The 26,980-nt window shown below is 31.2% G+C and overlaps 1 long non-coding RNA gene across 1 annotated transcript in view; it reads left to right on the top strand.

Moving 5' to 3' along the window:
- Positions 1–26,980, top strand: part of LOC142326670 (uncharacterized) — a 232,638-nt gene that overhangs the window by 186,038 nt on the left and 19,620 nt on the right. Inside the window, exon 2 of the long non-coding RNA XR_012756830.1 lies at positions 19,440–19,572. This is a non-coding gene — a long non-coding RNA (uncharacterized LOC142326670). The remainder of the gene's footprint in view (positions 1–19,439; positions 19,573–26,980) is intronic.

Here is a 26,980-nt window from a genome sequence, read left to right as displayed (position 1 = left end):
CAATGGTAAATTAAGGCAATTTATGATACGCAATTAAATTCTCTGGAAAGTTTTCTACATTTTCGTAAATTTTTGGAAACCATAAAAAAAGTGTGTTTTTCGACTCTAGTGTTTTCTTTGTTTTTTTTTTTTTTTTTTTTTTTTTTTTTTTTTTTTTTTACTTAACAAATTTTTTTTAATATAATAATAGAAAATTAAATTTAGCTAAAAAAATAATGGGTAGGCAGGAGTAGGTTCATAATGAACAAGAAGATAGGGAAGAGAGTAGAGTATTTCAAAACGCATAGCAATAGAATCATTGTAATAAGGATAAAATCAAAACCTAAACCGACAACGATTGTTCACGTCTATATGCCTACAAGCGCCCATGATGATGATATGAGGTAGAGTGTGTATATGAAGAGATTGATGAAGCAATTAAACACGTAAAAGGAGATGAAAATTTAATAATAGTTGGAGATTGGAATGCAAGCATTGGAAAAGGCAAGGAAGGAAATATAGTGGGTGAATACGGGCTGGGCAAAAGGAATGAAAGAGGGGACCGACTTATAGAGTTTTGCACGAAGTATAATTTAGTAATTGCCAACACCCAATTTAAAAATCATAATAGAAGAATATACACTTGGAAAAAGCCAGGCGATACTGCAAGGTATCAGATAGATTATATCATCGTTAAGCAAAGATTTAGAAATCAACTCGTTGACTGCAAAACTTACCCTGGAGCAGACATTGATAGCGACCATAATTTGGTGATAATGAAATGTAGATTGGGGTTTCATTACCAAAACCTGAAGAAAAGGTGTCAGGTGAATCGGTGGAATTTAGAGAAGCTTGAGGAAGAGGAGGTAAAGAAGATTGAGGACATCGCAAGAGGTCTGAGTAAAATAGATAAAGTAGAAAATGTAGAAGAAGAATGGGAGAATGTTAAAAAGGAAATTCTTAAATCAGCAGAAGCTAACTTAGGCGGAATAAAGAGAACTAGTAGAAAACCTTGGGTTTCAGGCGATATATTGCAGCTGATGGATGAACGTAGAAAATATAAGAATGCTAGTGATGAAGAAAGTAAAAGGAACTATCGGCAATTAAGAAATGCTATAAACAGGAAGTGCAAACTTGCGAAAGAAGAGTGGATTAAAGAAAAGTGTTCAGAAGTGGAAAGAGAAATGAACATTGGTAAAATAGACGGAGCATACAGGAAAGTTAGGGAACATTTTGGGGTTGTTCTCTATTGTTGTTGTTGAACATGAAGTTTCAGCTTCATATTAATAAAGTAAATTTCATAAAGTCTAATTGCTACTTAGGCAGTTTTTATTTTTGAAATACAGCATTATTTTTCTGATCTTTTATTTTTGTAATAAGTCAAAAACTTTTCTGTTCTAATTTCAAAAACCTACGAATTTTAACACGAACCTTTCTGGAACACTCTCCATATATTAAGAATGGTAACTTATAAATGTATTTCTTTTATTTTAAGTCTCCTTCATTGGCAGTTCATCTGGTATTATTTCAAAATTATCTGTCTCAAAATAGACTTTAAATGAAATTAATACTTGACATACTGTCTTAATCAGACTCAAATCGGCATTTCCTAAAATAGTTTCGTTAAAAAATGTTTAACTTTGAAATTAATGTTAAATTTTTAATGAACTCATCCTAAGAAAAAGAAGAATAATAAAGAAACATTCTGTTTCCCTTTCAGCGAATTGGAATTTTAACAAAACCACTGTGAAAAAAGAAAATAGTGTAAAACTTTGCTAGGTCACTGAATACATTTTAAAATAGTCAAATCAAACCTTGATCTGTATTTGAGAAATTTATCACGCGTGAGATACTTTTATTTTTATTGTAGTACGAATTAAAATTATTAATTAGAAGCGGAATTTTTTATAGTACATTAAACATTTGAATTAATCAAACTAGATTTATTTTAACAAAGAGTAAGTAAACTAAACTGTTTTTTTATTGAATAAAAATAGAAATAATAAAATGAATTAAAAGGAATCAAATTTAATAGGCCAATAAAATGAATAGCTATTATAAAGAATATAAATTTTATACCTACATAAATGAAAAACATTAAGACCAGAAATTTATTTTATCGTCCTGTAAGTTGAGACTATTAATAACACATTTTATTATTAATTAATATTCATTAATTGAAAGAATATGAAATAAATGCCAGTTCAATATAATTCTGTATTATTTATTATTATATCATTAAATTACATATTCCGTAATTTTATTAGAATTTTTAACTTACATTAAAACATTTTTAATACATTAAAACTAGGATATAATGTTTTTAAACAAGTTTTATTTTTTAAATCTTACTGTTTTTAACTAAGTAATTATTAGTTAATTATAAGTTTTAGTTCATTATTGATGTGCTTATAAACTTGGTTTTATATTCTTTTTTTTTTATATTATAATTTGATTGGCAGCAAAGTTTATTATAAATGAACTATAATAATTTTGTTACATATTATTTAATGAAATTGCAGTTTTTAAAAATATTAATTAAATAATAATGTCAGATTTATATCAGTTTTGTATAATTTGGGCAGAGCAAAGAGAACTGGTAGAAAATCTTGGGTATCAAAGGATATATTGCAGCTGATGGATGAACGTAGAAAATATATGAATGCTAGTGATGAAAAAAGTAAAAGGAACTATCGACAATTAAGAAATACTATAAATAGGAAGTGCAAACTAGCAAAAGAAGAATGGATTAAAGAAAAATGTTCAAAAGTGGAAAGAGAAAAGATCATTGGTAAAGTAGACGGAGCATATAGGAAAGTTAAGGAAAATTTTGTGGTACATAAATTAAAATCTAATAATGTGATAAACAAAGATGCTACACCGACTTATAATACAAAATGAATGGTCGATAGGTGGGTAGAATGTATTGAAAATTATATGGAGAAAATGAATTAGAAAATAGTGTTATACAGGAAGAAGAGGAGGTCGAACAGAATGAAAAGGGAGATACAATACTGAAATCTGAATTTAAGAGAGCATTAAAAGATTTTAATGGCAGAAAGGCCCTGGAATAGACGGGATAGCTGCAGAATTTCTGCGCAGTGCAGTTGAGGAAGCGATAGATAGATTATACAAACTGTAATAGTTAGAAAAAGGGGAAGTTCCGCGAGACTTCAAAAAGAGTGTTACAGTCATAATACCAAAGAAAGCAGGGGCAGATAAACGTGAAGAATACAAAACAATTAGTTTAACTAGTGATGCATCAAAAATCTTAACTAGAATTCTGTACAGAAGAATTGAAAGGAAAGTGGAAGAAGTGTTAGGGGAAGACCAATTTGGCTTCAGGAAAGGTATAGGGAAAAGGGAAGCAATTTTAGCGCTCACATTAATAATAGAAGGAAGATTAAAGAAATACAAAGCAACATACTTGACATTTATAGATCTAGAAAAGGCATCCGATGACGTAGACTGGAATAAAATCTTTAGCATTTTAAAGTCAGCTGTTCTTTGAGATAGTCGTATGTTTGTGTATCTAGCTAGAATTTGTTTTAATGTTATATTTAGTTATGTTCTTTCTGTTTTATAATTGCGGTTGTTGTGTTTTGGAAGTTAATTATCATTAGGTGTAAGTTTTATTATTATTTTTTTCTTTTCTATATTCTTGGAGGATCATTCGTTCCGCCGTTCCGTTGCTAAGGAATGTTCATTGTTTTTTTACTGTTTTGTTTACTTTTTGCTTATTTCTTTGTTTACTTTTTATGGTTTCTAGTTTCGTTTATGCTTATGTACGTTTAGTTCTTGCACGATATAGATCTGGTGCCTTCAGCAGATATGATAGACGAGGAGTCATCTGATATTGTAGGTTGTCGTGTACCGTCCAGGAAACGTGGTCCCTACCGACGTTAGATAGGGTCCCGAGGATGGCTACGCGCAGGAAGCTTATTAGAGAAGACTTGGCGAATAATCTGTCAGGTGCGTCGAGTGATAACGAGAGTGTAACTATGGAGTCCCAGCTTACTACCAGTCAGTGGAGGACGTTACCTGTGCCAAGGAGAAAAACGGTGAATCGTAGTCCTAGCAATGGCCACTTACCACTAACGAATAAGTTTAGAAGCCTTCCACTAGAGGATACGGAAGTGGTGAACCAACCTGAGCCATTTAAGCCTCCTCCCATTGTGCTTTACGGAATAAACGACGTGCTGAACTTGTATGAGCTGCTGGAAGCGGCCGTGTGCAAGAGTGATTACAGCATTCGACTGGTTGGAGGTAAGCAGCTGAGAATAATCTCTAGCGACATCGAGAGGCATACAAGAAGATTAAACATGTTCGAGAGCACGATCTGATAGGTCATACTTTCACAAGGAAGGATCAACGAGCCTTTCGTGTTGTAATCAGAAATCTGCACCACTCTATTCCACTGGAGATGATAAAGGACGAAATCGAAGGCCATGAGCATCGGGTGAAGGATTTGATAAATGCACCCACAGGATAACTAAGGAGCCCACGTCGACTTTTTTCGTGAACCTGGAGACACAGAAGAACAGTAAGACCATTTTTCAATTCGAGAGGTGTCAAGAGGTGGCAAGGTGTCATTCGAGACGCCACGGAAGCTTACAGGCCTCGTGCAATGCATGAGGTGTCAGCAATATGGGCACACTAAGAACAATTGTATGAGGCCTTTCTGCTGCGAGAAATGTGGGGAGGGCCATTGGACAGCTGAGTGTCCCAGAAAAGACAGGAGCACTCCTGCAACCTGCGCCTTATGCCAGTCCGACCATCTGGCGAATTACCGAAGTTGTAGAGTATATCAAGAGATATTGGAGAGAAAGCGTAGGCGAAATGCGAATTGGAACTCGCAACTTGCTCCGAGAATCGAACCCGCTAGCCGCAAGGTAGCCGGCCCAGCGCTTGATGATAAGAACTTCCTTCCCTTCGTTGGGTCGTGGGGTGCCGAGGACAGTCAACGCGGAGCCTGAATCTCTCCATAAAACGTATGCTGCGGCAGCTAGGTGTGCTAGTGGGGGCAGTGTGGACAAGCTGGACAGGCTTTCATCAAATTCTTGAGACTTCCTGGTTCAACAGATTGGGAGTCTGATAGCATTGTTCATCCAGGTGCTCTCCAAAATCTGTTGATGTCCAGATTTCTACGAATCGCTGCATGGAACGGCCTACTTTCTAGGTGTGAGAAGCTAGGAATTATGAGAGTTTCAAATTCCCTGGATGTCGTCTTGATATCGGAAACGCACATTACTGACCGGAATTACCTCAGGCTTCACGGTTATTCTGTGTATGTGACAAATTACCCAGATGGGAGGGCCCATGGAGGAACCGCGATTCTGATTCGGAGTTCTCTGCGGCATCAACTTCCGGGCTTCTGCACTGACCAGATTCAGACAACCATGGTTGAAGTTACAGACTGGTTGGAGCCTATTAGGCTGTCCGCAGTGTACTGCCCTCCACAGCATACTGTAACTGATGAGTTTTTTCTGATTTCTTTGCGACTATGGGTTCTAGATTTATTGCCGGAGGAGACTGGAACGCGAAAGACCCATTCTGGGGTTCCCGGTTGACTACCAGCAGGGGTAGATCACTGAAGAGATGTGTTCAAGATCTGCACCTGGACGTGGTATCGGGATTCCAGCCGACATACTGGCAATGATCCCGGATTTGCTTGACTTTTTTGTTACCTCGTGTATATCATCTGCATACACTTTGGTGGAGAAAAACTATGATTCATCGTCGGACCACTCGCCCGTTCTACTTACATTGAGCACGACGGTGCTAAGGAGGAAAGAGAGTTTTATTCTTCATACGAGACGAACGGATTGGGTTTCTTACCTGGATTGGATCGAAGAGAAACGGACTGACCCGTTTCCACTCGATACCCCTGGGGATATTGATTACACGACGAACTTTTTGACATCAGTCATGCAGGAGGAGGCATGACAGTCTACACCTGATGATTTGCACTCAGCCAGAAACAATATCTACCCGAGGGAAGTTACAGAACTAGTTGTCTCGAAGCGGCGTCTTCGGTGGAATTGGCAGCGTTTCAGAAGGCCAGAAGATAGGACTCTTTTTTATAGGACGGCACGGAGGCTGAGGAGGTTGTTGAGGACTATCAGGGACGATACATTCAAGGAGTACACAGGAAATCTTTCTCAACTGAATGGAGACGAATGCTCTTTATGGAAGGCAAAAAAGGGACTGCAACGATCATCAAGAACGCTCCCCGCACTACAGAGACGTACTGGATCGTGGGCGAAGAGTGACAGAGAAAAGGCCAATCTGTTTGCTCCACACCTAGAGGTAAGGTTCCGACCCCACGATGCAGAGGGCCCCGGTGATGTGGATGTTAACGACTTCCTTGACAGCCCGATGCCAATCAGCTTCCCGATTAAACCGATTTCTGCAAGGGAGATACAGAAATTAGTCAATCAAGGAAGACGATTAAGGAAGGTCCCATGCTTTGACTTAATGACGCACAAAATGTTTGTCATGCTACCCCTTAAAGGCATCGAGTACATCACGAAACTGTTTAACGCTGTTCTGGGGACGTCTTACTTTCCCTGCGGAAAGGTGTCGCAGGTGGCGATGATTTTGAAGCCATTGAAGCCTGCACAGGAAGTTTCTTCTTACAGACCAATTAGCCTGTTACTGGTCTTATATAAATTGTTTGAGAAGCTACTACTGCACAGGCTTCAGCTGTGGCCATAGCACAATCAAACAAATCACATAGAGTCATCAGCGGGTGTCTGGAGGAGCAGACATTCTGCTCGGCGGCGTTCATGGACATCCAACAGGCCTTTGATAAGGTATGGATTCCTGGCTTACTCTACAAGTTAAAGCTACAACTTCCTCAACTCTACTTCCTAGTCTTGCGGAATTATCTTGAGGGGCGTTTTGCTCAGGTGAAATATAATGACGAGTTTTCAAGGTTCTTTGAGGTTGGGTCGGGTGTCCCTCAGGGCTCTGTGCTGGGCCCCGTATTGTATTCCATATTCGCTGCGGACATTCCGGTCCTGGATGATTGCATCGTCGCCTCGTTCGCTGATGACACTGCTACCCTGGCCGTTAACGAAACCCTAGTCTAGCCTCGCAGAACCTACAAATGGCGCTAGATGGTGTAGAAGAAAGACGCATCTGGAAAAATATAGTTAAAAGAACAAACAGACTTATTGGCCATATATTAAGGCATCCTGGAATAGTCACGTTAATATTGGAGGGACAAGTAGAAGGGAAAAATTGTGTAGGCAGGCAAAGTTTGGAATATGTAAAACAAATTGTTAGGGATGTATTCCGAAATGAAACGACTGGCACTAGATAGCGAATCGTGGTGAGCTGCATCAAACCAGTCAAAACTGAAGACAAAAATATATATATATATATATATATACTGGTAAAATATTGAAAGCATTTAAATTACAGCTTCATCCGGAACATCCGGATGAAGGGCTGAGACGGTACCACTCGCACCACGGTGTCTGGCCAGTCGTACGTATTGGATTAATACGAAAATATTTTTGGATTTTAAAAGAGAATAAAACAGGCAAAAATTATTTTAATTCATAAAAAATGTTTAAATGTGAAATCATTTGAACGGTGCAATATTTTTTTTTATTTATTATTAAAATTTAGAATAATTTAAATATTTTTTTTAAACATTAAAACCTGTAAAATCAATTAATTTTTAATGATTATCATTTACTTGAATATTCATTTTATTAATTTCTACTCCATTTTCTTTTTTCTTTTTTGTGATTTTAACGTATTTTCCAAATCCTATTTTAGTTCATTTTTTTCTCTTTTCTTATACCTTTTCGGGAATTTTCGTCGTGTGGTAGAACAATTTGATAGAAAATTACAGTAAAGCCTGAAGTTAATCAATAATCAGACAAATTGAATTACTATCAGGATGAATTTATAATTTTAAATAATCCACTAGTATATTTCTTCTTGGATTAAAATTCATTGACAAAAAATCTTTATTTTATCCAATTAAATTTTTAATTTAATTATTTCAGATTTATTATAATCTACAATTTTAACTCTATTTGTTACAAAATATTTCAAAATACCATAGTATTTTGAAGAAAAAATGTATAATAAAAAAACTACAAATAATATTTTTTATTAAACATTTTTTCTTTACCGTAAATCAGTAAAATCCACAAAATTAATATAAATGTCCTAATTCTGAAATCTGTAGGCCTTCTTGATTTTAGAAAATGTTTTTAAGCATGAATCGACCTTCGATTATACCAATAAGCGGTACATAAGCTTATACCAATAAGCAGTACATTTGGAGAAAAAAAATAGTACATTGACTGACTTCACTTTTTGGCTGATAATCAGTGTAAATGTTTATAAATCTGTCAGGATGTAGCTGATATGTTAAATGTATAATGATAATTTATTTCCCGTGAACGCTCGCACACATCAAATACGCAATCAACTTTTATTAAGTACACGAAAAAGCATGAAGTAAAAATTACTAGTTAAATATAATATTCCTTAACATAATTTTTTAAATAGACCACTTTTTGTCTGATATCGATGTTAAGTAGCGTCTTGAATAAATCAGCAAAGAGATAAATGATCTTGTTTTCATTATTAAAATGTTTAAAAGATTAGTAATTATTAATCTAGCCCCAAATCTTTTCATCCTGAAAATACTGGAAAAATAGCCCAAAGATACACAAAAAAAGGAAGAAGGTCTTTTTTGATTTAATTTTAGGAATATATATTCAGTTATTAACTGGGTTATCTAGACTGTTTATGAATCAAAATAACTAATATTTTGCAAATTTCTCTTTTTTTATTTATATAATACACATAAAACGTTGTTTCATCATTTTTAACAAAATAAAAGTTAATAATTTGGAATAAGTTTGATTAAAAGTAAAACTTACATACAACCTTAGTACACTTAACAATAATACTTACTTAGCTCATTAATCTTACTTTTTCTATACGACCATATTTTCATTAAAATACACGTAACTAGTTTTGTTCAGCAGAAGTTTTAATAAATCACTACATTGTTCTTTATAATTAATAATAAAGCAGGAAATTAAGATATCTTTCTCTACATCGATCTAAAGAAAAAGAATCAGAAAAGTATTTCTTCTTTACAAGATGCTCCTTCATATTTTTTTTTTCTTTTACGAATAAATAAAATTTTATTTTTAAGCAGCGAATTAGAAAACGTACAAAAATAAAATATTGGCATTTCTAATAGCTTATATGTATATATATTTTATTATATAACTTTTTTTTAATTATGTTAATTAAATTTTAGCCAAAAGAGTATGTACAGTATTAAAACAATAAATAATAATTATGATTTTTTTATACAAAACAAATATTAATTGATAAAGATTAAATAAATTTTGACTAGTAACAAGTCCTCTTTCTAGTAGGATCGATACAGTAGTACCACTAGGTTTATTGTATGGTACCTGAATGATCTTTCGAAGATCATGTTGAATTATAGTTGGAACGCAATCTATTGACTATACAGTGAACTAGTACAAATAATAACGACAATCGGCCCGTGCCTTCATGGAAGTTAGCACGCTGCAGTTCTGCCATCTGGAGGGCAATTATAGACCGACTGATTACGAAGGACCCTCCAACCATCAACTGCTTTGTATAGATCTAACCCTACCGTTCAACTGTTTATAAAAGATAAATTAAATGTTATTATAAAGTTATTTTTATTTAAAAAATATTTAGACTGCATTTTATTTACTTAATAGTTTCAAGAAGTAAAAATCAATATAATCGATTCTTTGTACATTGCTCAATTACATTACGCTAATTAACGCTGGTAATTTAATTTCTAATTAAGAATATATTTATTGACCAATATTATTAAAAATAGTTATAATATTTATTACTTTATAATTTTGATGTATTATACACTTAAATTATACTGTTTTTCTTTTTTAATTTATGATCTGTTTAAATCTAAAATTTCCGCTTCTTCCAGTCCAACTATTTTATTTCAGTTAATATTTTAATAAAATTTTCTCAGCGTATTTATTTTAAATGTAAATTAAAAATTTATCTTTCCATTATTAACAAATAAGTAAATATATGTAGCGTAAACTACAATGCATTAAAATTTGCTACATTCAGCATCATTATTTGTTTTGATGGGAACAGATTTAAATCTACCTAAAGATATGAATTACTTATAAAACATTTTAATCCCCTTAAAACCCAGTGCAGTGTTATTTCTGTTCAATTAATTAATATCACTATTCTTTCAGTAATGGTTAGTCCGCGTATTACAATTGCAAAATCGGTGAACTAACACCATTTGTTATGATGCAGTATAAATACAAAAAAATATATATATATAATGCTCTTGTCAAATTTTTTCAGAGAACTCTATCAAAATTTAGCAAAATAAAATTGATAAATAGATCAACATATCATTTCAATTTCTTTCTGTTACGTACTAAATGTGATATTAGTCAAATACAGTTAATATTAGGATAATATTTTTATCATATAAATTTTAAAAGTTCAATATTTAACTGATTAAAATAATTAATTTAATAAAACTATTTCATTATTATTAAACAATTATAATTAGTAAAAACTAAAAAAAAAAGTGTACAACAAGAAAAAAATATTAAATAAATAATTGTGAAACATTATAATAAGGAAATAATAACTAATATTAATTAACAATTAAGTTATCAACGAAACATTTTTTATCCATTATCTCTACAGTTACGGCTGTCTTTATAATGTTTGGAATCTTTACACTTTCGATTGGAATTGCCTAACATGACACTTAGAATTTTTAATTAACAGTTAGATGTATGTTTTAATATAATTTTATAAATACTGTTGGAAATATTCGTTTCATAAGTACGAGTATTAGGTAAATTTCTAAAGAAAGTTACCTATTGTAATGGGTACCATGATTCGACTTCCAGAAAAGTTCTACATTACATATCTTCGCATTTAACATCCTCCACGCGCCAAACCAGCGTCAGTTTAAACGTTTATATATATATATATAAACGTTTCTTGTGGACACAATAACTGCCGTAATTTTACTCCAATCACTTTCAAATTGATACAAAAAATATAACGAACCAAAATTTAGGTCGAGTTCGTTAATGGAAAAATCGAACCATGGGGGTGGAAATGCGGGCTTTTTCGAAAAAAATATCGCTATAACTTTCTTATTAGGTGAAATATCGAATTCGTTTAAAGTTCCTACTATTCTTTCGATAAGGGCCTGAAAATATTATAAGTAAAGTTTTTTGATATCACCAACCATTGGCCCACGGGGTAGAAAAAAATGGGATTTCGAAGACAAAAAATCATATCCGCCTTAATAGGTACAGTATCGAATCAGTTTAAAGTGATGGTTAGTTCTCTAAACATTACCTAAGAGACCTTTGTCTGAAACAAGTTTTGATATTACCAACCCTTACGGCAAGGGATGACCAAAATGTTGCTGGAGTTGTAAGAAGATGGGGCTTGTCGTATGCTAAACATGTAAAACTTTTTTTCACATGCAATCATTGTCGTATTGAGTAAATTTGAAGTTTTTCTTAACTTTAATGTAGGAATCTTTTTCATCCCCTACATAGCACCGGTGAAATCTACCACCGCCTTCAAGCGTGCCGAAAGGGATTTTTTTATTTTTTATCTGTTAACTAATATTTATTATTTCTTCATTATAATTCCTTTTCTTTATTTATTAAAAATAAATTGTTGTAAGTAATTTTTTTTTATTTTATGCCAATCTTGATTGTTAAAAAATTCAAATGATTACCAATTTTTTAGATATGTAGATTTTTGTAAATGACTTTTTAACGTTTTTCAGTTTATAGTTTATTTCAATAACCGTTTATAAGTCTTTCTTTTCTTTTTATAAAGGTTTATTAATTTCTAATTTATGGTGAGTGTATGTGTGTGTATCTCTCTCACTCTCTCTCCTCTCTCTCTCTCTCTCACCCCTCTCTCACCCCCCCTCGCTCTCTATCTCTGTATATATATATATATATATATATACATAAGTGTGTGTGTGTGTGTGTGTGTGTGTGTGTGTGTGTGTGTGTGTGTGTGTGTGTGTGTGTGAGTGTGTGTGTGTGTGTGTGTATGTACTGATTTGAATACAAGACAGTGGATATTGGTGTACGTTAGTGGTTGGGGTTCAATTAACCACACGTCTTAGAAATTATCAGCCTGATTCTGCTAAATCTACATCTCACTTACTTATCACAAATATCATCCTCATTTCATTGGACCGTGGGGGTGGTTTGTTATTGTTCACTTGTTGTAAAGATTGCAATTACATACACATTCGGGAAAAAATGAATTAAATATACATTTAAATCCATTTTTATTGTATGTAAATTTTTTAATTTTAATTCTTGAGGCCAAAATACTCATCAAAATAATGCTGTAACCAAAATTTTTACTTTCTTGTAAAAAGAAATTAGGATTTTGGACTTTTTTTAACTGCAGTAATAAGCTCTCATTGAGACCTTTTCAACTATTATAAGTAGTAGTTATTCTCATTTGTTTCAGAGTTATAGCCAAATTAAATTTTAATTAAAGAAATATTTGTATCTTTGAAGGGGAAGGCACATCTGTTAGAATCAGACTTCATCTCTTTTTTTTAATTTTTTTTTTTTTTTTTTAATTTAAATATGCTGATATATTAATAATTATTAACCTCTGATTGTAAAAAAAAATTACGACAAATAATAATTCAATAATAACAATAAAAAAAAATATATGAAAAATTGTCAGAAGTTATTAAATGAAATACAATTTTATGTACTTTTTATTTTTTAAAAAAATGTGTATATGTAATTTAATAGGCGTACAAGAAAGTCATGTGGTGTCCACATTAGATTTTTAATATATGTTTATTATCATCATAATTTTGAAAAATATGTTTTTGACTTTTTGAAATTTTGGGACTCATAGGTATATCAGGGGGAGTTTTTAATTATTAAAATATTCGCTAAGTTTTAAATAAATTTAAAAAACTTTAAATTTTTTTTTAAATTTGAAAGCTTCTCCATCAGGGATTAGCAGTATTAAGTTATTAGTGACTTTATTATTTAATAAAAAAGAACGTTTTTTTTAATTCTTCACTCATTCTTCGTTCTTTTCTAAATCAGAGAATTAAAAATCTGAAATTTTGTGTTAAAAAAAAATTTTATTTTATTTTGGGGTCTCCTATACTCAAGGGGGAAGCATTCAGTAAAAAATTAATTTTTAAGAAAATAAACCGAAAGTGGTGATGATAAATTAAAAAAACAACTTTTTAAAACATTTTTTATTACCTCAGACCATTGGAGTGGGATTGGCAAAAATATTTTATATAAAATATTTTAACTGGTTTGAAAGCCTGAAATCACTGGTTTAAAACCACTACTGGTTTGAAAAACATAGATTTAAAAAAGTCCCAATAATCTTATCTGAAGCAAGCTACTCGTATAGCTAAAATTTAATATATGTAAATTCACTTTTGTGGGTGGGGTAAAATACAACATTTTTGATAATTTGTGATCTTTTAAGGAAAGTTTTTGCTTAAATGCCCCAATAAAGATTTTAAATTCTATTCTGGCCAAAATATCCCTACCCCTTTTTCCAATTTTAATATATTCTTTCGCCTCGAAGGTTCCTGTCTACCAAGTTTGAAGAACATCGGTCAACGGTGTTCAGAGTTATAAGATCAAATAATACGTGCTAAAGCACAAACGTCCGTCTGACAAAAGTAAATTTTTGGACATGGGACTATTGAAATAAAAAAAATTTCGCACGTTACATACAACTGATTTAAATCTATTTATTTTTTTATTTTTTGTTAAAATTTTTTTAATACCTCTTTAAGGCACAAAACTTAAAAAAGACCAATTTTTTAGGTTTTTTTACCAATCTAGATACTTAACCGTTGTAGCTATAGCTCATATAGCAACATATATTGTTATAACTGGGAAAGTAATATACGTGTTTGTGAAATAATAAATTTTTAGAAAAATAAATTTAACAGATTGTTAACAGCATATCATGTGCAGCATATTCACATGTTTTTTTTCTTTTACTGAATAAAACTTTCACTGAATAAAATTTTTTAAAGAATTTCTACAAACAGGCCATTTAATTTAGGGATAACCCTTTCTTTTTCCTGTTTAGTCTCCGGTAATTACCGTTCAGATAATACTTCAAAGGACAAATGAGGATGATATGTATGAGTATAAATGAAATGTAGTCTTGTACAGTCTCAGTTCGACCATTCCTGAGATGTGTGGTTGATTGAAACCCAACCACCAAAGAACACCGGTATCCACGATCTAATATTCAAATCCGTGTAAAAATAACTGACTTTACTAGGACTTGAACGCTGGAACTCTCGACTTCCAAATCAGCTGATTTGGAAAGACGCGTTCACTACTAGAACAACCCGGTGGGTTAGCTTGGGGATAACCCAAACTAGTCTATTCTAACTGTTGTAGTTTTTTTAGCAGGAAACCTAATAAATCATAAAAACAATATCAGGTTTTACTGCCATTTTTTTCCACTTTTGATCCCATATCAAAACAAGGAAAAATTTCAAATAGAATATGTTTTTTATTTTTTATAAACAATTACAACCCTTAATTTTCACAAAACGGGTCAATTTCAATGACTTTTGTTTGTAAAGGAAATTCCTTTGATAGTCCCTTTAACGTTTTTTTTCCAGATAAAATAAATGGAAAATTTTTTAAACAGCAATCTTTTGAAATAATAGTGCGTCGGCCTTTCATACGAAAGATTCTGTTTTGAATCCCATTTAGGCTTAAGATTTTTTTACGCGCTACAAAATTATCTCTCATTCTAAATCAAAATTAATTGTAACTGAGCCAAGACTTTATTTGATAGTGTTTTTAAATTGTTAGATATACGATATAAAAAAATTTTTTATTTTATTTTTATCATTACTCCTATTAGATTTTAATTGCACGATGATATTTAGTTTGATAAAGTTTTAATATTTAAAAAAAAAACTTTTACATGAAAATTAGATGGAAAAGTTAGGAAAAATACAAATTGTCGTATTCCACAAAGCCTTCGCTTAGTACGTGCTTCTTAGCAGTCTTTTCACGTCGCTTCTGTGCATTCCTTTTGCTATTTTTATCAAGATGCAGGTTACTTCCAGTTACTTTTCTTTTAAACGGCTTCTTTAGATACGTACATCAGACTTTTTTTGTTATTTTTTTTTTTATAAGCCTATTAATTAAACTGAAATTACAAAACGTAAAATAAAATAAATTTGACATTAGTTAAATTGATTCGAAAACTACCTTAAAAATAAAGGAGTAATTTTTTTTAATTAAATAAGTATTAACCGTTTATTCTAACTTTTTGAAGTTAGAACAAAGTTAAAAATGAGTTATTTGTTAGATCTTCACCAACTTTTCGAAAAATGTATGGTATTACTTTCGGTCGCATAGCGACATAACGATTGGGGGGTGGGAGGGTGAAAATGAATTTTCATTACGTTCTTAGGTATGAGGCGTACGAAGATACCATTACTTAAATTTGGGATTCCTATTATATACATATCTATAAAAATAGCCTATGTATAAAAATTGTGGCTCAAAAATTTCACATATAGTAAATCAATTAAATTAAAATTCAGATATGCTCTAGTAGTATATCTGAAATTGTACTGTGAAAGTCTGATGAAAATTGGTTGAGTCATTTTTCAGTTACGTTCAATTTAACGTCAACAAAAGAAACATAATCTCAACATGAAGTTAATGTTGACTTTGTATTAGTTTATTTTTCATACGTGCATACGCAGTGAGTCACAGTAGTAAGTAAGTTGAAACTTAATGCTTTTGTGTAGTGTCTACTTGTTAATCAAACATGTAGTACGTCGTACTCTGGAAATCGGTGCGTTTCTGACTACGAAATAATGAATGCTTCGGAAACGAAAAGTCTTCTTCTTGTGCGGTACTGCGTAAAAGCTTTTTTTATTAATTTTTTTTATTCCCACCGTTTCTAAAATTGAAATTTATAAAAGAATTGGAAAAGTTTTGTACTTTACATTTTAGGGCATTTTTAATAGGTTTTATTATGTTTTAAATTATATTTTTATTAGTCTCTACAAATATAATATATATATATATATATATATATATATATACATCCAAATATTTTTATATAAATTAATCTATACGGAAAAATATTATTTTATCTTTATCACATTTACAGACTTAATACTCAATGCACATTTATGTACAGACGTACTAAATACAAATATTTGACCGTAATATATAGTGCTTAATTAATAAATGAATTATAATCAACTTTACGTGCATTTATAATTTAATACTTAATTATATGCAGTTTAACCGGTTAAAGATTGCAACTATAATTTAGCCAGTATTAATTAGCTATGCTCTATACTTTATAAACATTTTGTTATATTAATGATCCAATTTATAACAAAAAAAAAAAAAATACCATGGTATGGTAATCTACTTTATTGTGTAATAGCAGTTAAATCGTGCTCAATTAATTTATATTATTATTTTTATTTTAATAATAAGTTACTTTTTAGATATACATTAATTTTTTTACCACAATTATATTTATTTTCTCATATTTTTATTATTAGTTAATAAAAAGACTAAAGATTTTATTTTAAACCATATGAATAAATTTCATTGTACTATTTCTAAAATTTACACAAAATAAATTTGTTTTAAAAAACAAGTTTTTAATTTAAAACAAATTTTCAGTCGTGAGTAATTCATAATCAACGCTCACAAACACTACTGAAGATAAATTTAGTTATTTATTTATTTATGTATACCAGGTTACAGAGTAACAGCACAGTGACATGATATAAACACTTCTCTGTACAGATGCCAAGGTGTCTGTGCGCAGTCTGGCTTGTAAGAGTAAATGTACCGGTAAATTTGTAGTGTTGAACAGGCCGACCACTCTTGAGACGTGTGATTAATTGAAATCCAACTTCTAAGGAACACCGATATCCACAGTCTAGCATCAAATCCATATAAAAGCAGCTGCCAAGGGCTCGAAACTTAGAACTCTCGACTTTAAAATCAGCTGATTTTGTGATCGGGAGTTTAACCGCTAGACTAACCGGGCGGGTAAAATAAATTGAACATTTGTATACGAGATGTGATCAAAAAATACGGTGAATAATTTTTTATTAAAAAAAGTAATAAGGTTACATATAATTCGATTTAATCTCCTTCAAAGTACTGTCCTTGGCTAGCAATGCACTTATCCCAACGTTGACTCCATGACTGGAGGCATTTCTGGAAGACGTCTTTCGGAAAGGCTTTCAGCTGCTTGGTCGTGGCCCTCTCAATGTCAGCAATGGTGACAAAACGTTTTCCTTTAAGCACAGTTTTAATTTTTGGGAGGAGCCAAAAGTCGCATGGCGCTAAATCCGGTGAGTATGGCGGATGTGGACAGACAGGAACACTTTTTTCGGCCAAAAACCCGCGAATGAGAAGCGAGGTGTGACACGGCGCATTGTCGTGGTGAAGAAGGAAGCCATTGGTCCATTTTTCTGGTCGCTTTCTGCGTACATCGTTTCGCAAACGTTGCAGTACACCCTTATAAAATTCAGAGTTTACAGTTGTTCCCCTTGGAACGAACTCTGATCGCACTATGCCCTCACTATCGAAAAAAAGAACGAGCATGACCTTGATGTTGGATTTTGACTGACGTGCCTTTTTAGGGCGAGGAGATGAACTGGTTTTCCAATGGGAACTCTGGATTTTGGTCTCAGGGTCATAGCCATAGACCCAAATTTCATCTCCAGTTACAATGTTGGCCATGAAGTCCGGATCTGCATGAAGACGACCCTTCAACTCCATGCAAATTGACACACGATTTTCCTTCTGTTCATCACTCAAAAGTCTGGAAACAAATTTTGCACTCACTCGTCCATTTGCAATTCATTAGTTAAAATGCTTTGAACGGATCCGTACGAGATGTTAAGGTCTTCCGATAGCTCTCGAATAGTCATTCGCCTGTTTGAACGAACCATTGTTTCCACTTTTTGCACATTTTCAACTGTTTTTGAGGTTACTGGACGTCCCGCACGCTGCTCGTCTTCAACAGACTCATTTCCGTTTTTAAATCGGTCATACCACTTGTACACAGTCTTCAAAGTTACCACATTATCGCCGTACACCGATTCTAACATTTCGTGAGCTTCTTTGGCACTCTATTGCAACTTAAAACAAAACTTAATGTTAATCTGTTGTTCAAAACCCATGTTGCGCGACAAACACGATAAACACAACCTCATTCTAGCGGCTCTGGCAGCTGACTGGCAAGCTCGAACGTGTTACAACTTGTCCCTGCCTGTCTCAGTTGATCACGCTATTGGACAAATTACAGCATATGGATGTAGCGTCGGCAGTTGCCGCTATAAAAATTCATTCACCGTATTTTTTTATCACACCTCGTACATGTTCTTACGATGAAAGTTGCACTTTCACCGTAACTTTGGGTGTAACTTGATTTTTGAAGTATGTAATCTTCATGTGAATATATAAAAACCGGATTTCTAGTTTTTTTTTTTGAAATTCAGGTTTTAAAAGGTTAAAATGTATTTTTGATTTATGGTTTTTTATTAGTATTTATGATTTTTGATTTAGTTAGTATTTTTACGATTTTTTGATTTTTGATTTATTTATTTATTTTTGTATTTTTGATTTTAGAACCCGGAAATTTTTTAATTTCTTTTAATTTCAGTAACAAATGAAGATATTAACTTGACCTTTGGTGTGGGTAATCTTCATGTAAATATCTAAAACCAGTTTCTAGATATTTTGAAATTTGACCCTGAAAGGTGTGAAAAAAGGTAAAATAATTTTGAACAATCATTGCACATTTTTCCCGTTTCTGACAGTACTAAATGAGATATTCACTAGATGTAGGCTTGCAAATGCTCTACAGTTAAATATCTAAAAACCATTTTCGGGTTTTTTAATTTCGATTTTTTAAGGGGTGCGTTGGTGTATGGCGCGGCGGCTCAACAACACAGACACTGCCTTTGTTACTGTATGTGCGACGCGACTGTCTGCACCTGCCTCCGGTTACTTGACAAAAATACATTACATAAAAAAACTGTTAAACTTTTAAAAAAATGAGAAACGAAATACGGTAACATCTCAATGTTGATTATCGGGTAATGCTAAAAACCGGGTAAAATACATTTTTACTCGTACCACGGACAGGTAATCAGCTAAAACTACAATTTTTAAGATGGAGGCTGATTATTTTGAAACCCGCAGATCGTTCAAAGTTTCAGGTCTTGTACTGACCAAACTGCTCTGAAGAAATTACATACACTGATTGTTTTTTTATAAATTTAACAGGCTTTTAGTTTTGAATTATCATTATTATTCTCACAACCATGAATTTAATGAACACAGGAGGTCCACGGAGCGGAGCCACTGGCTTGACGGGAAAGGTGAGCGAAGCGAGTCTTGACCAGCTAAACATCCTCTGACCTGAGAGACGAAAAACGTAACCGCATAGAGGGAGCGAAGCTGCGACGGGATGCTAGTAATATACAATCACCTATATCTTGTTTCTTATTATTACTTTTTCTTAATATTTCTGTTATTCAGTTTGTTTATTATTACATTCTTTATTGTTGCACTCTGTGTGCAAATACTTACTAAATAATGCTTACTAAATAATATAACATAAAAAAAAGAATTCAACACATAATAACTTTTTAACGTACAACTTTATTGTAAATCAGTAAAAAGAAGTTCTCAAGATTGTAAATTTATCACAAAATATAGACACAGAAATACAGTAAACATAAAAATTAAAATTGCTATTACAAACTAACGCTTTATCCCATACTGAAAATAATATTATAATAACTATAAAAATTATTTTAATCATATAATGATTTGCTTTTCCACTTTCACTTACAATTAAGAAAAAAATCGCAATCTCTTAATTAATGTGTAAGCTAATATCTAATAATTTTTTATTTTAACAAAAGTAATTTCTTAATTTAATCCACGAACAGTTCTCATTGGAATAATTATTTTCTAACATATTGTCATAAATATTAATGTATAGGGCTTATAGTTACGGAAACATTAATTTAATTTTTTTTAAATCTTTAAATAGAATAACCAAGCATAAAAGGTACTTTTTATTAACTAATTATATAATTTTTTTTATTTTTTACTTTTTAGATTTACTATCATTTTGTATGTATTTGGAATTAATAGTCTAAAAATAACTCTTTCAGCCAATTTAAACTTATGCGGATCAAATAAACAGATAAATGAAGTCGGCTATCATACGAAAAATTCTTTCAGTTAAAAACTATATATTTATTGATACATCATTTCATTTTCGTAAATAAAATAGTTTAAATTAGTCTACCATTACCATAGGTGTTGTGTTTTTAATTTAGAATGAACCAAAGTTTTAGAATTAAGTTTAAAGATTAGTTTAACCCACTTGTTAAGCTTATGTTCTACTCCCATAATTCTATTAAATCGGGGTTAAACTAATAATAAGGAAGAAATTTTCTAAAATAACAAAAATAATTATAGTATAGTTGTTAGAAGTTTCAGTCAAAAATTCATTACGTATACTGTCGCTATATCCACAACAAAATTATCATATTCACTTTTCAACCTTTATACTCACACACTATATGTAAAAAAGGAAGGTTGTTAAATTGTTATTTTATATAAAAATTAATGTAATGTTAAGATTTATCTGGATCAATAATTATTGATATAGACTCTCCAGCCGATAAAGACTGACACTACTATGAAATAAAGATATCGTAAGACGTAATATTATAAGACCGATTTTATACTTAGGATTTTTCTGTTCAGATATTTTTCCTATTATGTGCGTTCAATCCGTTCAACTTGAACAATAGCCGGCCTCCATGGCGCAAGTGGTATCGTCTCGATCTTTCATCCGGAGGTCTTGGGTTCAAATTCCGGCATTTTTACACCCTAAAAAATTAACATACCTTGTTAATTATCATATCTAGTTTAAAGTTTAAATCTGTAATTTTTCAAATTTAAAAAAAATTATTATCCGTTTTAAAATGCGAAATGGTTTTTTATTAAGAGATTTTAAGAATTATTTATTAAATCGGTAAATTACGATCTCAGATGTGTCAGTCAACGAAGTTGCTAAATAATTATAAAATTTTTTCGCTGTTAATATTATAGTGATTACTTTAAATCCCTCTGTTTCTTAAATAAATTAAGTTTAATATAAATATATACTTTTAATTGATTTTTTAAGAAAATGAAAATAAAAATAAAAGATTTATAGTAATATTAACACAACTATCTTAATTCTCTTACAAAAATATCTAGAACAAAATCTTTAAACATTTTTTTTCATATGTGTACGTTGCAATGTGCTCAACTAGTGAACAATAAGCAACCCCTCCACGGCCCAATGATATAAGGATAAGGTAAATGAGGCTTAGTTAAAATATAAAATTTAAGTGAAAAATAATTTTCAGCTAAAATGTAATATATAGGTTTACATATAAAATTTTTGGTTCGAAAATCTTCAAAACTATTCGTTAAGTTTCACTGAAAATCAGATATACTATAGTAGTGAGGTCAATTTAAGGTCAACTGTTGTTGACCTTAAATTGAGTAACCTCAAATTGTCTGTCTGTTGACAACGTAACCTTAATTTGAAATTATGTTGCCTTTGTATTGGTGTACTTTTCATACGCGGTTATGCTGTGAGTCACAGTGGTGGGTGAGTTTAAACTGAATGCTTGTGTGTGTAAGGTACTCGTTTTTTTTTAATTATTTCATAAAATTTTAGTTATAATAATTTAATTTTCTTACAAACAGAAAATATATTTTAGTATAAATAAAAATAAAAAAGGATACCTCCTTTAGTTTTTCATTTAATTTATGTTTTTTTTATATTTCTAGCATAAAAATTTAAGAAAATATTATACGAAAATTTATTTAATTTTCAAAATAAAATAACAAAAAACCGATCTTCTTGATTTTTTAAAAAAGAAGATAAAAATATGTAAAAAAAAAAAAGCTGTTCTTTACTCTAAAGCAGAGAAGTCCAATACTGATTTTCAAAGACCATTATCAATAACGAGAACAATTTAGTGAACATAACTTATTGTTTGAAGTTATGCTTATACATACATAAACACTAATCGATGTCCATTTATTGGAAACCATTTATCAAAGTTAACTTAATACTCCCTCTCAAAATGAACGGCAATTGTTTAGTCGGTAGCACTGATGTGAGGTTCAGCACAGTCGGTAACACAAGTTACTAGTATGTAACGAACGAAAAGGCCAAGTAACTATAGTATCCAACATTTTCTGTTTGTACTGAAAGGGCCACAGGGCTTACATTTATTTCCGTTACGTTGGATAGGTCGTTAAATGTCGACGGTCGCCTATATCATATATATGTATATATTATACAGACGCTCTACATTAAGTATCAGACTAAAGTAATAATAGTAATAATAATTTACTTCTATACTAAATAGTATACAAGATATTTTTTTTTAATTATAATAAGATTTTAGGTATATTAAAAATATAAATTGGTTGTTACAAATCGTAAATAAAACTTTAAAAAAAGTGGTAATAAAAATTAAGTTATTCTATTTAATAAATCATTAATGTATCAGAGGTATGGCATTAAACCAGTTTAATGTGATTGAAAAATGTCACCAAAAAACGACGTTAGAGAGTAAATGAAGAAAAAAAAACCATGTAACATTTATATTAATGAGACAAAAACAGATCATCAGTACATTTCAACAATTCTCAAATTATAAAATGAAATAAACTTTATATAGAGGTTCACATTTCGATAAAAATTTAAAATTATAAACATTAATAACCTTTAACTTTACTGGATAGTTGGAGGTAAATTTAAATTAACACTAAATAATAGATTTTTATTATACAATTAAATTTTCAAGCCAGTTTGGGTATACAAAATAAAGTAATGAGGTACGTGTAACAAAATCATTTTTCAAAGATTCTGGTAATAATTTCCATGATCATTCTCAATCTTATAACATAAAATATCAAACAAGATTCTTTACAGAAACACTAATACACCAGTCTCAAAGAAATATATATATATTTCGCACGAAAATAATATTAGATTATTTATAAATCTTGTATGTTATAAAAAATAATTATTTATAATGTTAGGAAAGGTAGATAAAACGAATAGAAGTATATAAATATTATTTGCATTTAACTTATAAGAAATAATAGCACGGTTGTCCCATGAAGCGATGCCATCCAAATGTTTTATTTTAACAAATTTAATATAAATAAAAAATAATATAAAATTGAACAAATTTTTAGTTATTTGTTACCTCGATCAGGAAAAATTATATTCAAGAAATCTGCTTATTGTCTGGAGAGATTAATTGTAGATATTGAACATGAAAGTTTTAAATATACTCGTATCTATATACATCAATTATCATTTACCCTTTAGAAAAATAACTTTCAGTAAAAATACGAGTATTGACTTTTTATAGTTATCTTTAAGATAATTAAAACGTTTCTAACCCAACGGGTTGGTCTAGTGGTAAACTCGTTGTTTAAATCTGCTGATTTCGATGTTGAGAGTTCTCAGGTTCAAATACTAATTACAGTAGTTACTTTTATTTGTATTAAATACTAGATAGTAGTTACTGGTGTTTTTTGGTGGTTGGTTTTCAATTAACCACACGTCTCAGGAATAGTCGCCCTGAGTTTGTCCAAGCCTACACATTTCCCTGTACAGTTACATTACACTGATAAGTCGCTAATGACTTTAATTGTTGATGAAATTATAAATAGAAATATTAAAAAAAAACTTTTCTATAATATTTGTTTTAATGCAAATTGAAATAAATATTTGAAATACATCCGGCAAATTCTACCCACGTTTCCTTTACAACTAGAAGAGGAGACCGTCTTCCTATCTACTTGGATAACGTTGAAATTCTTCACACAATTTGTGTTAGATACCTAGATCGACTTATAACGTGAAGTCATGTACTGGAGAAGAAGAAACAGATTGATCACAAATTAAAGCCTATATTGGGTAGATGTTCTCAGTAGTCTCTCAAAAGAAGAAGCTCAAAAGAGCTTCTTGAAACTGATATGGACGTATGGGATTCAGATCTGAGGAACAGTTAGTGACAGCAACATTAAAGTGATCCAAAGGTCACAGAAAAATAATGAGGAAAGTGACCCAATCGCCTTAATTCGTCAGAAATTCTGAAATACGTGAATACCTGGGGATCCCGTATTTTGGTGATGAGATTGACTATTTCAATTCTAAATACATGGTTAGGCCAAATAAACGTGTAAATCTTCTTACTTTTTTATGAACTTGCTAGAAAAGGGTGATGACATTAGACGATTGAAAAGGAGTCATGAACTGGACTATATTCTTTCTTTCTTTTCCTGTTTAGCCTCCGGTAACTACCGTTTAGATAATACTTCAGAGGATGATATGTATGAGTGTAAATGAAGTGTAGTCTTGTACATTCTCAGTTCGACCATTCCTGAGATGTGTGGTTAATTGAAACCCAACCACCAAAGAACACCGGTATCCACGATCTAGTATTCAAATCCGTATAAAAATAACTGGCTTTACTATGACTTGAACGCTGGAACTCTCGACTTCCAAATCAGCTGATTTGGGAAGACGCGTTCACCACTAGACGAACTGGACTATATTAATGGTCGTTGAAGGTACTCTATTTTCATGTTTTTTTCGCAGTACTATTTTTTTAAATATTTTTTAAATTATTTTTGTTACTATTGTGTTAAGCTTATTTTTACTGTTTTAACGATATTACCGTTTAACGCTGTTTTCATTCTTTTGCTTATCTGTCAGTGTTTATTTTTTGTTTGATAAAACATCGCGTGCGAACTGAATGTGCTTGACACATGTGGTCATTAGATTAGACAAGTTATAAAACCCAGTGATGATAGTGCTTATAACATAATAAAATATGTTTATGACATAATAATAGTACGAATGTATATACTGTACGTTTCTTTAATGAACATCTCTCGATTAACAAATTAATTAAATTATTGTTTCTTAATATACGGTCAGTCAAGGTTGGTATTTTACAAAATTTTCCATGAATTTTTATCTTCTCCTATTCATCTTAAGACATTTTCACTTCTTATTTTGTCAATCTTCTTAGTTTCAACACCCTCCAGTCTTAGGAATAGGAATTTCAAAGACTAATATTCATTTCCTTCCTATTTTTCCTGATGTTCATATCTCGATATAGTAAATCATTGCAGTCCACAATAATATTTTTTCAAATGTATTTTTAATACTTCTGTCTACATTTCATACTAACAGATTTCTTTTCTGTATGAAAGCTCCTCCTGTTTGCCGTACTCTGATTTTTATTTTCCAAATCTAAAAATAATAATAAAATTTCACAAATTCTGATTTATTCACCGTTTAACATCCTCCTTTCTATCAATTTATTACTTTTGTTTTACTTTATTTTTAAACCAATTTTTTTATTTTATAACAATAAATTCATCCTACTCAGACTTTCTCATTTTTGTTTTTCACCAAAAGAACAACGTCACCAACAAATTACAACATTTTTATTTGTTGATGTCCATCATAGTATATATTACCATCAAAATGGATGAAATTTAATTTAATTACAAAGATATCAACAAAAAAAATTCCGCAATAAGTTTATTTATAGAAATTCTTGTAGTTAATGATCTAATAATTTTATTGTACGTGCTATTCGAAATGCTGGTTTGAAATACCTTTCATTTTTTTTCTTTTTGGAGTCTTGGGATTTATAACTTTTTGTTGGTGTCTTCATAACAAATTCATGAAAATTTTGAATAAATTTTTATTAGGATAAATTATAATTCAAAAAAGTTGGATAGATAACTTGTTATTATTATATTATTGGTAATATAATAATAACTTATCAGTTGATAAGGGTATAATAATATAATGTTTGTACTGTGATATTGCGGGATTGTGGTTCAGGAATTGAATATCCAGGAGTACTTTGACAGTTATGGATTAATTAATGGCTTTGTTCCAAGACTGCTTTACCTATAATACAAGAATGGATAGTGCAAACCGCTTAATTGCAATTTGGCATGTTGCCTGTTCCGAGCAGGATGAAAAAGTTTAAATAAATATTTTCTTCATTAAAACATGCAAGTTGTAAAAAAAATCTAGTTTTCGTAGTAAGGAACTATTTATATTTAATTTAGTTTTAGATTTTTCAATTTTTTAAAAGATCAAAAAATAAGAAAGACTAAATAAAGATGAAAATTTATTATAAAGAAAAGAAACATACTATTAGCATGTATAATTCAGATTGAAGTGTATAAGGCATGCATTTATCAAGAACATTTCAGTCCCTGTTCGTTATCGATAGGGGTTGGAAACGTGGACTCAGCACGGAGTTAAACAAAAGAAGTGTCGGGGGTTTTCAAGTACAACCCCCCGCCGTCCCCTTTTTCTAACCAATCCAAGATGGCGATAAAGTCTGGTTTTATGTGCCCGAGTAATGGATATTGACCTTGCTCTATCTCACTCACACTTTCTTTTTCTTTCCATTCTCTCTTAACCGCATACAAACACACACAAACACACACACTTCATGCTTTTTCTCTCTCTTAGCCAAAACGTTTATCACCCTTACCGTTATTATGACACATTCCCTTCTCATAGAAAAACACACATTTTTTATTCACTCGTCATCGTTATAAAGAATAGCTTCTTCTATTTTTTTTCTTTTTTATATTTCCCTTACAGCCAACTTTTATTCTAAGAGAAAAATACACTCTACTAATACAAACACACGTATTTATATATACGCATATAAAGAGTATAGAACGTAAGTATTATATGAACATATATTATAACTTTGAAGCTATTTTGCTAAAATTTG

The sequence above is a fragment of the Lycorma delicatula genome, chromosome 6, assembly GCF_047948215.1.
Source record: "Lycorma delicatula isolate Av1 chromosome 6, ASM4794821v1, whole genome shotgun sequence".
Lineage (NCBI taxonomy): Eukaryota > Metazoa > Arthropoda > Insecta > Hemiptera > Fulgoridae > Lycorma > Lycorma delicatula.
The sequence above is the reverse complement of the archived record's forward strand: the minus strand, read 5'-3'. Positions and strand labels throughout refer to the sequence as shown.